Raw genomic sequence first — 14,827 nt, 5'->3', positions numbered from 1 at the left:
GTAATCCTATGTGTTGTGGGTTTTTTATGCATTTAAAAACATTATTCTAAGAAAGGGTTCCTTGGCTTCTCTAGTCTGCCCCCAAAATGTTAGGAACACCTCTTTTATACAATGCCGCAATAATTACATACATACATACATACACACATACATACATATACATGTACATATCTGCTTCATAAGTACTTCCTCCAATCTGCATCTAAATAATAATTGTGTGTTTTTTAAATTGAAGATGGAGACAAAGCAGTTACTCCTATGTGTCTCCCTACTCAATTCAGACATCCCATGCATGAAAATAAAATTCACCTTAACTCTTGAGTCTCACACCAATGTAAAACAAGCCCCCTAAAGATCCACGAATTGTAAAGATTGAAAGATTAAACTGGTTTTTCAGCCCAGCTGACTCTCAGGTCTTGCTTTTCTTACTCTATGTGAATTGTTTTGAAATATATTCATTTTAAATAAAATATTCTTTTGTACAAAATAACTTGACCACCTCCCCTAAAATAGGTCATCCAAGAGGATGGGGCAAAGAAGCTAAACCCAGACCTCACAATAGATAAACCACAAATTATGTCAATTTAGTGAAATGTCTTTTCAAGCTGTTAAATGTCCCATTTTGTTTGCTATGAAGGCATTTTACCTTTGCTTGAAAGTCTTATGACTTCAAGTTACAGGTTCATTAGAAATTCATAAACAAGCTCTGTAAACCTTGAGATCTGTTAGCATGTCAGTTCCTAAGACTGATTGAAAATCTCTTATAATCTTTTGAGATACTCTTACCTCCTAGAAATGTAAGTGAAAGGTCCATATGTTAGAGCCGGAAGTGACCTTAGAGTCATCTAGGCTAACCACTTTCTTTTATAGGTAAGAAAACCAAGTTTCAGAGATGTTAAGTGTCCACAGTCTTGCAGATACTAGGTGGCAGTTTTGAACCAAGGTTTTCTGACTAATCATTCTTTCCGCTGAACATCTGATCTTTTTATTTCCCGCTAAATCCATATCTTTTTTAAATGTAATTTATATTTTTCTTTTAACTATTTAGATGCAATGCTATTTGGGGTGTATATGTGTGTGTGTGTGTATATGTTAAATATTACAATTAATTCATCATGAGTGCTATCTTTAAGGAAACTGTTGTTTTCCTGTTTATTTCTTTGAATTAAGTCTATTTTTGCCATTACTGTGTCTGTGATCATGATTGCTACATTTTTTCTTTTTTTAAGTTCAGCTGAGGAATAATAGATTTTTGATCTAGCCCCTTATTTTATGTTTCAAGTGTATTTCTTGTAAAAAGCATATTGTTGGATTCTGCTTTCTTATCCATTCAATCTTTTTCCATTTTATGAATGAGTTAATTCCAATCACATTTCCAGTTTTGATTGCTCATTGTGTATTTCTCTCTATCGTATTCTTTTAAACTTTTTCTTTTAATTAAATTCAATAAACATTAAGTGCTTCCTATGTGCTAGGTACCTGTTAAGCACTGGGGATGCAAATAAGAAAAAGAGAGTCCCTGCTGTAATGGAACTAACAATCTCATGGGGAAAGATACACACAAAGGGGGCAGCTAGGTGACACAGTGGATGGAGCACCGGCCCTGGAGTCAGGAGTACCTGAGTTCAAATCCGGCCTCAGACACTTAATACACACTTACTAGCTGTGTGACCCTGGGCAAGTCACTTAACCCCAATTGCCTCACTAAAAAAAAAAAGATACACACAAAGAAGCTAGAAAATGAGGGGGGCAGCCAGGAGGTAGCTTGTTCTGAGCAGTTGAAACCAGGCAGACCTTATAATCGTAGGTTCTTTTCTTTCCTTTTAAAGCCCTCTTCAGAACTCCCTCTCTGAGTTTAGGGTTTGTTAGGTTTGTGACTAATCTGCTCTGCCTGAAATTATTCTCCCTTTATTTCTCTCTTTTCCCCTCTTGTTGCCCTATTGTGTTGAATGCATTTCTATACCATACTGTGTGTATGTATGTGTTTGTATTCTACCCTGATTTTACCAGTTCAGATAAAAATGAGGCTAAGTAACTCCTGATCCCCTTTACCTTTTTTGTTTATATAGACTTCTACTTGTGGCCTCTTATTATGTGAGACATTTCCCTGCAATTCCTTCCCTTTTCTTCCCTTTCTCCCTTCCTTTCCATTCTTTTTTTTTCCCCTTTCTTTCTTTTTTTTTTGTGTGTGGCAGTTGGGGTTAAGTGACTTGCCCAGAGTCACATAGCTAGTAAGTGTTAAGTAGCTGAGGCTGGATTTGAACTCAGGTCCTCCTGAATCCAGGACCAGTGCTCTATCCACTGTGCCACCTAGCTGCCCCCTCCATTCTTCTTTCAAAATCATTAAAACCTATAAAATCCACTCCCTGTCCCTCTGTCTTGACTCCCTCTATAATCTTTAATGATACTGGCTTTCTGAGGAAACACTTCTGTCTCTTTCCCCTCTTCCATTAATTTGTAAACACTTTATCCTTATTTATCCTTATAAATGATTGTTCATCTATATTTACCTTCTTATGTTTCTCTTAATTATATATTTTATATTTCAAAGTTTCTGCTCATCTCTAGTCTTTTCATCTGGAATGTTTAGAAGTCCTCTGTTTCATTAAAGATCAGTTTTTCTCCTGTAGGAATTATGTGCAGTTTTCCTGAATAAATTATTCTTAGTTGGAAGCCTTCATCTTGTTGTCTTTTGAAATGTTGTATTCCATGCTTTCCCCTTCTTTATGGTAGCAGTTGCTAAAACTTGTGTCATCTTGACTGTAGTTCCTTGGTATTTGAACTTTCTAACTGCTTGTAGTATTTTTTCTTTGACCTGGGAGCTCTGGATTTGGGGCATGATGTTCCTAGGAGCTGTTATTTTGTAGTTTCTTTCAGGATGTATCTGTGAATTCTTTCTTTTTTCAATTTTCTCTCTTGTTCTAATATATCTATGCAGTTTTCTTCCATAATTTCTTTTTATATAAAATTTAATTTTATTTTGTTTTTAGTCTGAATTCTTTTCCTCCCTGCACTGAGAAAGCAAGAAAAACAAAATCTACTACAAACATGTATAGTCAAACAAATTCTCAAATTAGCTATGTCCAACAAAAATGCTTCACTCTGTAATCAGAATCCATTACCTCTTTATATCTAATTAGGCTGCATGTTTTGTTATCAGTATTCTGGAATTGTGGTTGGTGCTTGTGTTGGTTCCTAAGTGTTTCTCTTTCCTTTTTTTGAATTAAGTTAAATGGAATTTTCAGTTCGTTATTCTCTCTCCGCTTCCTCTGCTCTTTCCCTGCCCATTGAGAAGGAAACAAAAATAAAGGCCATTGCAAATATATCATACAAAACATTCACACATTAGCCATGTCCAAGGAGGGGAGGAAGGGAGAAAAGAAAATATATTTCATGGGGCAGCTAGGTGGTGCAGTGGATAGAGCAGTGGCCCTGGATTCAGGAGGGCCTGAGTTCAAATTCGGCCTCAGATACTTGACACTTACTAGCTGTGTCACCCTGGGCAAGTCCCTTAACCCCAGTTGCCTCACCAAAAAGAAAAGAAAGGAAAAGAAAAGAAAAGAAAACATACTTCACTATGCACTCTGAGTCTATAATTTTCTTTATATGGAAGTAGATATAGCCTTTTGTGATTTCTTGAAATATGCTATGCAGTTCTTTTATGGTTTTGATTTTTTGGATATGACTTTCAGGCAGTTTATTCTGAAATTAGCTCTTACTGATCTGTTTTCCAGGTCAGTTGTTTTTTATTTTTTTGATCTTTTGACTTCATCTTAATGGGTTTTTGTTTTCACATGGAGTCATTAACTTCTATTCTAATTTTTGAGGAATCTATCACTTGGATGAGGTTTTGTATCTCTTGTACTAAGCTATAATTCTTTGCAGGATTTATTTTCATTGGTCTTATTTCTCTTTTGATTCTTTTACCCAGCATTCTCATTTCATTTTTAATATTACTTTTTATCTCTTCATTTTTCTTCCTATTTCTTCAAGGAATTCTAAATGATCTTGTGGCCAAGCTGTGTTTTTATTTTAAGGCTTTGCTTATACGTGCTTTACAATTATTCCCTTCTGGATTTATTCTTACTCACTCTTCCACTGGGAATTTTTATTAGGGCCAGACTTTGTTCACTCCTTCTGGGACTGTCATGATGGCCTGATACAGTTTTGGCCTGTCTTATATAGTGTTCTGCTACTATTTTTCTGATATTGTATCTTGTGACCTTCAAGGACGGGAATGGATTTGATGAGTGAGCAGCAGATTTTCAGCAGATTCTGTGTGGTCCAATCAGGGGCACAGTCTGATCACTGCCATTCCAGAGCCTGCTTTGGGTCTTGGCAATAAAGCTGCAGATTTACAGAGTAGAGCTCCAGAGAAAAATGTGCTGGCCTCAGCCCCTCCAAACTAGCTGGGTCTACAGGTTCCTCGTGATACTGCTTTCAACTTAGAGTTGTTCTTTACCCTGAGACTGAGTTTGCCATGCCCAATCTATGTCAGAGGGATGGAGCTGAAGCCCTGTTAGCATCTAGTCCTAAAAATCTGATGATTCCCTTTCCTGGATTAAACCAAAAAAGTTGTAGTCTTGTTCTGCTTTGGATACCTAGCTCTGGGAACTCCTTTGAGATTTAAACAGTTGAGCTGCAGTTCTTCTTTGCCTTTGGATTTGAATCTTTAAAAACCTTCAGGTTTTAAGGGAATGTGGGACAGTGCTACTGGCTTGTTTTGTTGCCCTGATCTGGCTCTTCTTTTCTGACCTACCTGGTTCCATCATTCCTGCTTTGGTCACTTACCTGAGGGTGGAATTTGTAATCTTAGGAAAGAAAAATAATCTTCTGGGGTTTTTCCTTTTTTAGATTGTTGTTGGAATAGTTGGTGAGGGAGCTCAGCTGTACTGCTTCCTTTTATTCTACCATCTTGACAGTTTCCCAGCCGTATCCTATTTTCTGTTCAGGTAGAGCTAATCAAGTTTTGTTTGATTTTGCTTTGTTTTGTTTTGTCAAGCATAAGCAAATATAAAATATTTGATTTATTTTATTTTGCTTGGAAAAGTAACAGCAAGACTTACTTATTTATTTGTTTTGTGTTTGATGTTTAAAAATGCTTAAACTCTTAGGTTTTGTCTAGACGGATAGCACCCAATTATTTTTAAATTGGGCTTATTGTTTGTTCTCAATTAGAGAAAAATGTGCAAAGACTACTGTGTGTCAGTTGTGAAGATGTATTTTCAAATATATATATGAGGTCAGCAAAGCTTCACCATAAAATATTCAAAAGTAGAAAATAAACTAATCTGTTATTCCAAATAAAAATTTGTTGAATTGAAATGATGAAAGGAATCTTTTTAGTACTTATCTGTAGAAAAATCATTTCTGGAGGCTTTGTATTTAATTGCTTTTGGAATTACTTTTAGCAAGAAACCCTTTTAGCAATAATAAAATCAAAGCAAAGAAACCAGTTGGTGTCTGACCCTGTTCTACATTTTGATGTCACATTTCTAACTCCAGTGATAGAAAAATTAGTGAGAGAGCAGTAATAATACTAATTATCTTCAATTTATTTTATATTTTTATAGTATTTATGCGCTTATCTTTAGCTCTGATTTCTTAATGTGGATTTACATTTCATTTCAGTCATAAGAATAAGGAAAATTTTTGTTTTACTCTTATTGCAGAATTTAATATGTGTTATATACCTATGCAATTTTAAGTTGTCACTGAGGGAAAGTTTAGATATTTTAAGGGTTTGTAATATAATTTGGTTCAGAAAACATTGCTCTAGACATAAGATGGGGGTGACCGTGGGACTGTCTAGAAACTTCATTAATACGCCATTGGTCTATCAAGGGCAAATACTTTTGTAGTTGCAAGCTGTGCTCATAATTGTGGTGATGGGTGTGAGACATATCCCTTGTCAGAACAAATTGAAATCTGATCTGCATTATTTCTAGTGGCATTTGGTGTTCTCATTAGCAATATACAATGCAGCAATTGTATGGAATTCAAAGAGACTTTATTTTTCCCCCCAGGTTAGCCTTCTGCACTCACCATTGTCTCTACCAGTTAGGTGGGGTAGTGCAGGGCTTCTTAAACTTTTTCTACTTGTGACCTCTTTTTGCCTGAGAAATTTTTACACAACCCCAGCTATATAGGTATATAAAATATGTATACAAATCAAACTTTTATTGTCAAATTTTTCCCAACCTTCACATTCAGTTACACAATCCCATATGGGGTTGCAACCCACAGTTTAAGAAGCTGGTAGATTATAGATGGAGTATCGAACCTAAAATCAGGAAGACCTCAGATGCTTACTAGCTCTGTGACCCTGGACCATTCACATACCCTCTTTGAACCTCAGTATTCTCATCTGTAAAACTGGGATACTAGTCACACCTACTTCACAGGGGTATTGTGAGAATCAAATGAGAATCATATTTTTAAAATGCTTTGCAAACCTTAAAGTGCTAAATAAATGCTAGCTGTTATTGTTGTTAATGCCACCCCAACATTGTAGTCAAACCTCCATTTTCAGTCAGGTTTTATCCTCAGTCTTCTCAGGAAATATCAGAACATGTTTAGTCCCATGCAAACTGAGGTGTTTCCCCTGCCTTTGCAGGTTGCATGTGCTAGTAATATCCTGCTGGGTGAAACAGTGCTAGTCAGATACTCCTTACTCCTTACTGAGACCTGACAGTTCCACCAAAAATTCTGAGAAATCAACCTATACTAAAATTTCGTCCTTCCATTTGCTTTGTGCATCCTATCCCATGTGTCAAAAATAAAATTAGGCATTTCTAATTACTTATACCATAAAACCTTGAATTCAATCTTGGTACAAGATTACTACCTTCTGTTCCTAAGTCCTGACTTGCTGGACAGGCTTCTGCACATCCAGGTCTTTATGATATTGGACATTTGAGGAGACCACCTTTCTTAGGTGGATAAAGGAAGAAAGCAAATGGGAAAATCACCTTTCAACTTAAACATGCCTTGTTAGAACTTATATATGGCCTTTGTAATTCCCATATGGATTTATTATAGGACACCTCATGAACTTAAATATGCTATGACTGTAACAGAAATATAGGCACTTCCTGCATGACATCTTAAAATACTTACTAGGGCCCCAACCAATATCTTACCCAAGTTAGCCTATCCTACCCCTGGTACAACAAGCTATTTTCAAAACTGGTAAAATACACATTTTATAGGAAGAGAAATGGAGTTCCTAGAACACTGAGTAGTGTGGCATCTGCATAAATTCTTCTTCCCGTTCTCACTGACAAGTGAGAATGGTTATTTATTACGTCTAAAAGTGAAAAACTTCTAGTTTCCTTCACTGCCACAATTCTTCATATTTCTACCTTGGTTGTTTCTCTGAAAAACCTAAAAAAGAGATGAAGACTATTCTTAGTTGTCATTCAAAGCCAAGAAAACCTTCTTTGAACTCAAGGCCTTTTTATATTCTGATTTACCCAGATTTCCAAAATCATTTCATTGTATAAGCCTCTAATTTGGTATTTAAGCCTCTCTTTCAAGTTGAGCCCATGCTTAGCCTTTCCACTATTCCCCATGTACCTTTTAATTTTATGTAACTTTTCTCAGTGGAAAATATCACAGGGTGTGGGGAAATGGAGGTCTTTAGTAATTAGACCATTTTAAAGTTCTGATTGCTATACCTGGAAGGGATCAGATACCCAATTATGAAAATGAATCATTATAATTTTGAGTACCAGTAGATAAGATAGACCTTCAGCTCACATTTATGTTTTCATTTCTCATATAGCCGTGGATAACATCATCAGATACATTGTCTCTTAAACTGGAGTATTGTGAATCATCAACAGACCATCCATTACTGACCTTCCTGTGCTTTCACACATACACGGACATTTATGCATTTCTACGTACGTGTGTGTGTGTGTGTGTGTGTGTGTGTAGGTGTAGTAATATACCCTGTGGCCCTTCTTTCTAATCCTTTTATTACCAAAGAGGGCTAAACTGAGATGCTCCTTTATGTTTAGCATAACATTCTTTCTTCAGGCAAAATAGGATTCTTTAAGACCCACTATATATCCACTGAAGAATTTTCATAGGCATGAAGCCACTGTGACCATAGTGCCTAGTGCAGTACATGTGAAATGTATGTCTGGGCTAAGGACTCATCCAAGGGACCTGAAAAGGTTCTTGGTGATTGATTAGTCCTGAATTAGTGGCTGCCATATTTTTAAGTTTCAATACCAGCTTACATTTCGAGGCCATGATGCTTTCCTCATTGTAGACACCATCATCAAAATGTCCCTCAAACTCTGAATATTAGCTCTAAGTCCTGGTAGAACGTGTAAATATAGATTTCTTTTTGACCTTTTTCATGATCAGTATTCCCTAGCTTTAGGCAATCGCTTCAAAGTGAGACAAGGTAGTGTTGCTTTAATTCGGATAGAACTTTATTGCCCTCTGCTGGCCCCCAAGAATCCTGCAGGCCCGAAGCGTCCCAAGACCCTGGACTGAACCCTGTAAAGTTGGCTTGATCCTCCTCAGAGCATACAAGGTTTGGGAGATGATGAGTTTGACAGATTGCCATGATATTCAGGTGAAAATATCTCCATCAGTTGAAGTTAACAAGTGCTCACCATCAGGAACTGTGCTAAGCACTAGGGATACAAAGAACCCAGCTCCTGCCCTCAAGTCGCTCATCATCCAATGGGAGGAACAACATGCAAGCAAAGATGTACATACAGGGGCATATAAAAGGTCAACGAGATGTGTTATCAGAGGGAGGGCACTCCATGGGATGTTGGGGGAGAACTAGAAAAGTTCTTTTGCTGAGTCTTAAAGGAAGCCAGGAGCCAGAAGGGAGAAGGGAGAACATTCCAGGCTTTGGGACAGCCCATTAAAAGGCTCAGGCAATGAACTGTCATGTGTGGAGAAGAGCAAAAAGGCCATTGACTCCACAAGTACAGGAGGGGAAATTTAAGTGTAAAAAGTCTGGAAACGTAGGAAGGAGCCAGGTCATAAAGGCCTTTAAAAGCCAGACAGGATTTTATGGGACCCTGGAGGTAATAGGGAGCCACTGGAGTTTATTGAGGAGAGGACATGAAGTAGTCAGAATTACACTTTAGGAATATCCCTCTGGCAACTGAATGGAAGGTAGACTGGAGCGGGAAAGACTTGACCCAAGGAAACTGACAAAAATGCTCCAAGGTGGCAGCTATCTCAGAGGAGAAAGGCGGTTGTACATGGAGAGATGTTGTGAAGGTACAATCAATAGGCCTTGGCACGAGATTGCATATTTTGAGCACGAATGAAGAATTGAAGATAACAGCTAGGTGGTGAGTCTCAGTGACTGGGAGGGATAGCAGTGCCCTTATAGTAATAGGGAGATTTGAAGAAGGTGAGGGGTTGGGAGGAAATAGAAACAAATCATTAGAATGAGATAATTAGGAACCATCTACAAGGAGATAATTATTGAAGCATTTGGCATAGACTACTGAGAGTATAATGAGAGAAGGATACTTAATAAGAGGGCATAGAAAGAAGAGTCAGGAAAGGAAGCAAAAAAGGACTGTTAAAGTGAACAGGGAAAAATTAGGGTCACAGGAGCCAAGGAGATAAGATGTCAGGTCCAAAGATCCAAGGAAGTCAAGAAAGATGGGGACTGAGAAAAGGCAGTTGGTTAATATGCTATGTAATTCAAGCATTTATTAAGCACCAACTGTGTACAACATGTGAAAATAATAGAGACAAAACTGAAAATGCCCTTGGCCTTTAGGAGGTTACATTGTGCTGGAAGTAACACCAGGCCTGTTTTTAGAAGGTCTGGGTTTGAATCCTGCTGCTGCCCTTTATGGTATGTATCACCCTAAACAAGTCACTTTTCTGCTTTGGATTTTAGTTTCTCACCTGTAAAATATGGTGTTAGAATAAATAATCTCTAAGGTCTCTTATAGTTTTAATATTCAGTAGTATATTGGGTTTTTGACTTTTGAGAAAACAGATTCAATACAGTAGTAGGAGTAGAACCAGATTTCCAAAGTGTTTAGAAGTGAATGATGGGGTAAGGAAGTCTAGGCATCAGTATAAACAACTTGAGATATTCAGTGTTTATGAATGGATCATGTTAAAATAGTAAAAAATGGTAATACCCCTCAAATGAACATATAGTTAACACAGTGAGAAGCTTGCTGTGTTAAAGAGAAAGCTCATGTTGAAGACCTGACTCCAGGTCTTACCTGTGGCACATACTGGCTGGACAAGTCATTTAACCTCTTAGTGCTGTAGGAAATTCTCTAAAACACTTTAAGTTGCAGAGAAGGTGTTGCCCTTCACTTTTTTTTTTAATTTAAAAATTTTATTTATGATGTATAATTATATTTTAGACATATCAAACATAGATATAATATACACATACACATAGATGACATATATAATGTAAGTTTTCTACATTATTACATTTAGATATACTTAGCTATATTCTAATATATATAACTTAGTATTTACCTTAAATACTTAAATAAGGATTTACCTTAAATAACTTTTATTTTTTAATTTTTTTTTTTTTAGTGAGGCAATTGGGGTTAAGTGACTTGCCCAGGGTCACACAGCTACTAAGTGTTAAGTGTCTGAGGCCGGATTTGAACTCAGGTACTCCTGAATCCAGGGCCGGTGCTCTATCCACTGCGCCACCTAGCTGCCCCCCAACTTTTATAACATACATATCAATTTATATAAATAATTTATACCACAAGGAGTTTCCACACTTAGAAATTCCCTATGCCAATGAAATCACAAATCTAGTTCCCTTCCCTTTCACTATTTAATATAATACCAATTAAAATATAAAAGAGCTTAATAGAATTAGACAAAACTGTCATGAAATTTATATGGGAAAACAACTTGGAAAGATATCTAAGGGTACACTGAAAAGAAATGCCAGTGAGGGGTGAGGTTTTACATTCCCAGACTTTATTTTTTTTTTTTAGTGAGGCAATTGGGGTTAAATGACTTGCCCAGGGTCACACAGCTAGTAAGTGTTAAGTGTCTGAGGCCAGATTTGAACCCAAGTACTACTGACTCCAGGGCCGGTGCTCTATCCACTGTGCCACCTAGCTGCCCCACATTCCCAGACTTTAAAACAGAATTGTTATCAAAACTGTATAGTATTAAGTAAACAACTGAGAAATCAATTAACAAAATAGAATAGATACACCAGATATTCCAACAATATATTAAAAGATGAATTTGAAGCGGCAGCTAGGTGGCGCAATGGATAAAGCACCAGCCCTGGATTCAGGAGGACCTGAGTTCAAATTCGGCCTCACAGTCACTTAACCCTCCTTGCCCTACTACCCTCCCCCCCCCCAAAAAAAAAGAAAGAAAAGAAAGGGGGAAGAGATGAATTTGATCAATCTTTAGAAAATAAAATTTAGAGAAAAGAAATCATTGTTTAACAATATACTTGGTAAGATTAGTTGTCGATTTGGCAGAAAAGGAATTTGTACCCATATTTTACACCATATACCCCATTGAATTCTAGTTGGATGACAGGTTCAAACAAAACGAACTCTAGAAAATGTGATGAAATATTTATCATAGTAGTTGAGGGGAGATAACTTTTAGTTCAAGAAATGGAAGGAATTGTTGGGGAAGTAATAATGTATTAAACTATAACAAAATTGAAAAAAACAACAATCTAAAACTATTGTCATTTTAAAAAGAAAAATAAAAGATTGGGAAAAATAATCTTGGCAGATATGAGTGTTAAAAATATAGGGGGCTATTGAAAAGGCATAACAACAACTTGTTCAAAATGGATGAATAGGGGGTAGCTAGATGGCGCAGTGGTTAAAATGCTGGCCCTGGATTCAGGAGTACCTGAGTTCAAATCCGGCTTCAGACACTTGACACTTACTAGCTGTGTGACCCTGGGCAAGTCACTTAACCCCCATTGCCCCCCCAAAACAAAACAAAACAAAAAAAACCAAATTGGATAAATAGTAAAAGGATATGAACTCTTTTCAGAAGAAGGAACAAATTACTAGTATGCACTTGGGGAAAAATTGCTCACCCTAATAAAAAGATACAAATTAAAACAACTTTGAAGTATCATCTCATATCCATCAAACCGGCAAAAATAATTAAAAGTAATAAAACTCTGTGCAGATAGAGTTGTGGCAAAACAGGTGCATTGATTTATTGATGGTAGAATTGCAAATGTGTAGAATATTTTTGGAGAGCATTCTGTCAGTACACAGTAAAAGTTACAAAACTAATATTGTTTGATCCAGTAATTCCTTTTTTTAGGAACCACGTCCATTGTTAGAAAAAAACCCAAACCCTCCCCCCCCAAATAAAATGACTACAACTCCAAACAAAAGAAAAAAATCTGTTCAAAGATGTTCATGTTCATACTGTAGTTAATTTCAAAAAAGGAAAAAAAGGAAGTAACCTAAATGTGTTGTCCTAGAGGAGTAGGAAAATTATGGTACAGTGTTCTCACTGTAAAGAAATGGATGGACAAAGTGTCGGGATTACAAAAAAAACCTCTAGAAATAAGGCAAAGCAATAAGGATCAGAAGACTATAGTATACACTACAATCATTTGATGAGATGATTTTGATTATAAATGACAATAAATAGAGAATATTAATGGGAGCTTAGAGTTTGGCACCAAAAAAATATTATGCTTGAAATTATTTTACGTGTAATTACTAAGTATTTTAATTAATAGTAATTTATACCATTTTTATTTTAAAAATATTTCTGAATTACATTTCTAAAAATTAATGTGCATTTTAAAAAATTTTGAGTTCCAAATTATCTCCCTCCCTCTTGCCCTCCCCCACCCCTTGAGAAGGCAAGCAGTCTAATGATTATATATGTGAAGTCATACAAAACATTTCCATATTAGCTATGGTCCAAAAGAACACATATATCCCTTACCCTGAACAGAGAAAGTAAAAAAAAGTATGCTTCTATCTACTCTCGGTTCATTAGTTCTTTCTCTAGAGGTGGATAACATTTTTCATCATGAATCCTTTGGAATAGTCTTAGATCATTGTCTTGATCAGAGTAGCTTAGCCTTTTACAGTTGATCATCATTGAAATATTGTATAATCTTCTCCTGGCTATGTTCACTTCACTTTACATTTTTTATAAGTCTTCCTAGGATTTTTTGAAACCATCCTGTTTGTCATTTCTTATAGCACAATAGTATTCTGTCACAATCATATGCCACAGCTTGTTCAGCCTTTCCCCAATTGATGGCATCCCCCGCAATTTCCAGTTCTTTGCCACCACAAATAGAGCTACTATAAATATTTTTGTATAAATAGGTGCTTTTCCCTTTTCCTTGGAATATTAATTTTTCTAATTAAACATAATGTTTGATAGTAAAGAGTTTAAGTAGTTACTCGGAGGGTAGAAGGTTTGATAAAAAAAACTTCTTAATTTTTTTTTAGGAATCAGGAAGGTGAAAACATCCGTAAGGCAGTTCAGTTTGATTCAGTGAAATTTATTAAGTACTTCCTGTATTCAAATATTGGAATAGAAATTAAACAGTCCAACTCTTCCTGTCATCTCCAGCAGATTGCATCCGCAGTCATCCTCCCTTTCTCTTGAATCTTTGACCATTTCCTGTGTATCGGTTCCTTCCTTACAACCTTCAGACATCCCCAACTCTCCCCATTATTAAAAAAAAAAAAACAACCTTCAATTAACCCTATGTATCCTCTCCATCTATTGTTCTATATCTTTTCTCCCTTTCTCAACCAAACTCTCTGAAAAAGTTATCTACATATTACCTTCCCTTCTTCTCCTCTCACTTTTCACCTGTTTGCAACCTTCTGTCATCCAAACATGCAACTGAAATTCCTCTCTCCAAGTTAATAATGATCTCTTACTTGCTGCATTTGATGGTCTTTTTTTCAGCTTTCATCCTTCTTGATGAATCTACTGCATTTGACTCTGTTGACGAAGTGTGCTCTATGCTCTTCCTCTCTTGGTTTTCATGACATTACTCTTTCCTGGTTCACTTATCTGGCTGCTTCTTCTCAGTGACCTTTCCTGGCTTATTGTATCATTTTGCCTGCCGTGTGGGTATTCCCCAAGGTTCTGTCCTGGCCCCTCTTCCCTTCTCCTTCTGTAATCACTCCATGACCTCATAAGTATTCATGGATTATCATTTCTATGGAATGACTCCCAGAACTGTATATACGCTTCTAGTGTCTGCCCTGAGCTTCAGTCCCATGTTGCAGTTGAATATTTCAAAATTACTGCAACCACTGCAATTTTCCTGAAGAGCAAATCTGGCCAATTGATTTCATTGCTCAGTCAAGTGGCACTCATTGCTTCCAGAATAAAATACATACACTTCTGTTTATCTTTGAAAGGCCCGCACAACCTGATCCCAACCTAGCATTCTTTTTTTTTTTTTTTTTAGTGAGGCAATTGGGGTTAAGTGACTTGCCCAAGGTCACCCAGCTAGTAAAGTGTTAAGTGTCTGAGGTCACATTTGAACTCAGGTACTCCTGACTCCAGGGCCAGTGTTCTATCCACTGCGCCACCTAGCTGCCCCCCAACCTAGCATTCTTACCTCATTAGATAGTACTCAGTCTCCTCCACCTTGTGATCTAGTCCCACTAGACCTCTTTATCTTACTGACAATATTCCCAGCCTTACTTCATTTGCACTCACCATCCTCCCATGCCAGGCATTCATTCTTTCTTTACCCTCCACTTTTTCTATTCCTTTATGGTTCATTTCAGACACCCACCTTCAGCAAAAAGCCTTTCTGATTTCTCCCTGATTGCTTCTCCGAACTACCTTC

At 36.8% G+C, this 14,827-nt stretch overlaps 1 protein-coding gene across 1 annotated transcript in view; it reads left to right on the top strand.

The window, feature by feature from the left end:
* Positions 1-14,827, top strand: part of ERP44 (endoplasmic reticulum protein 44) — a 132,714-nt gene that overhangs the window by 80,777 nt on the left and 37,110 nt on the right.

This window comes from Dromiciops gliroides, chromosome 1, assembly GCF_019393635.1.
Source record: "Dromiciops gliroides isolate mDroGli1 chromosome 1, mDroGli1.pri, whole genome shotgun sequence".
Lineage (NCBI taxonomy): Eukaryota > Metazoa > Chordata > Mammalia > Microbiotheria > Microbiotheriidae > Dromiciops > Dromiciops gliroides.
Note: the sequence above shows the minus strand (reverse complement) of the source record. Positions and strands in the feature narration are given on the sequence as shown.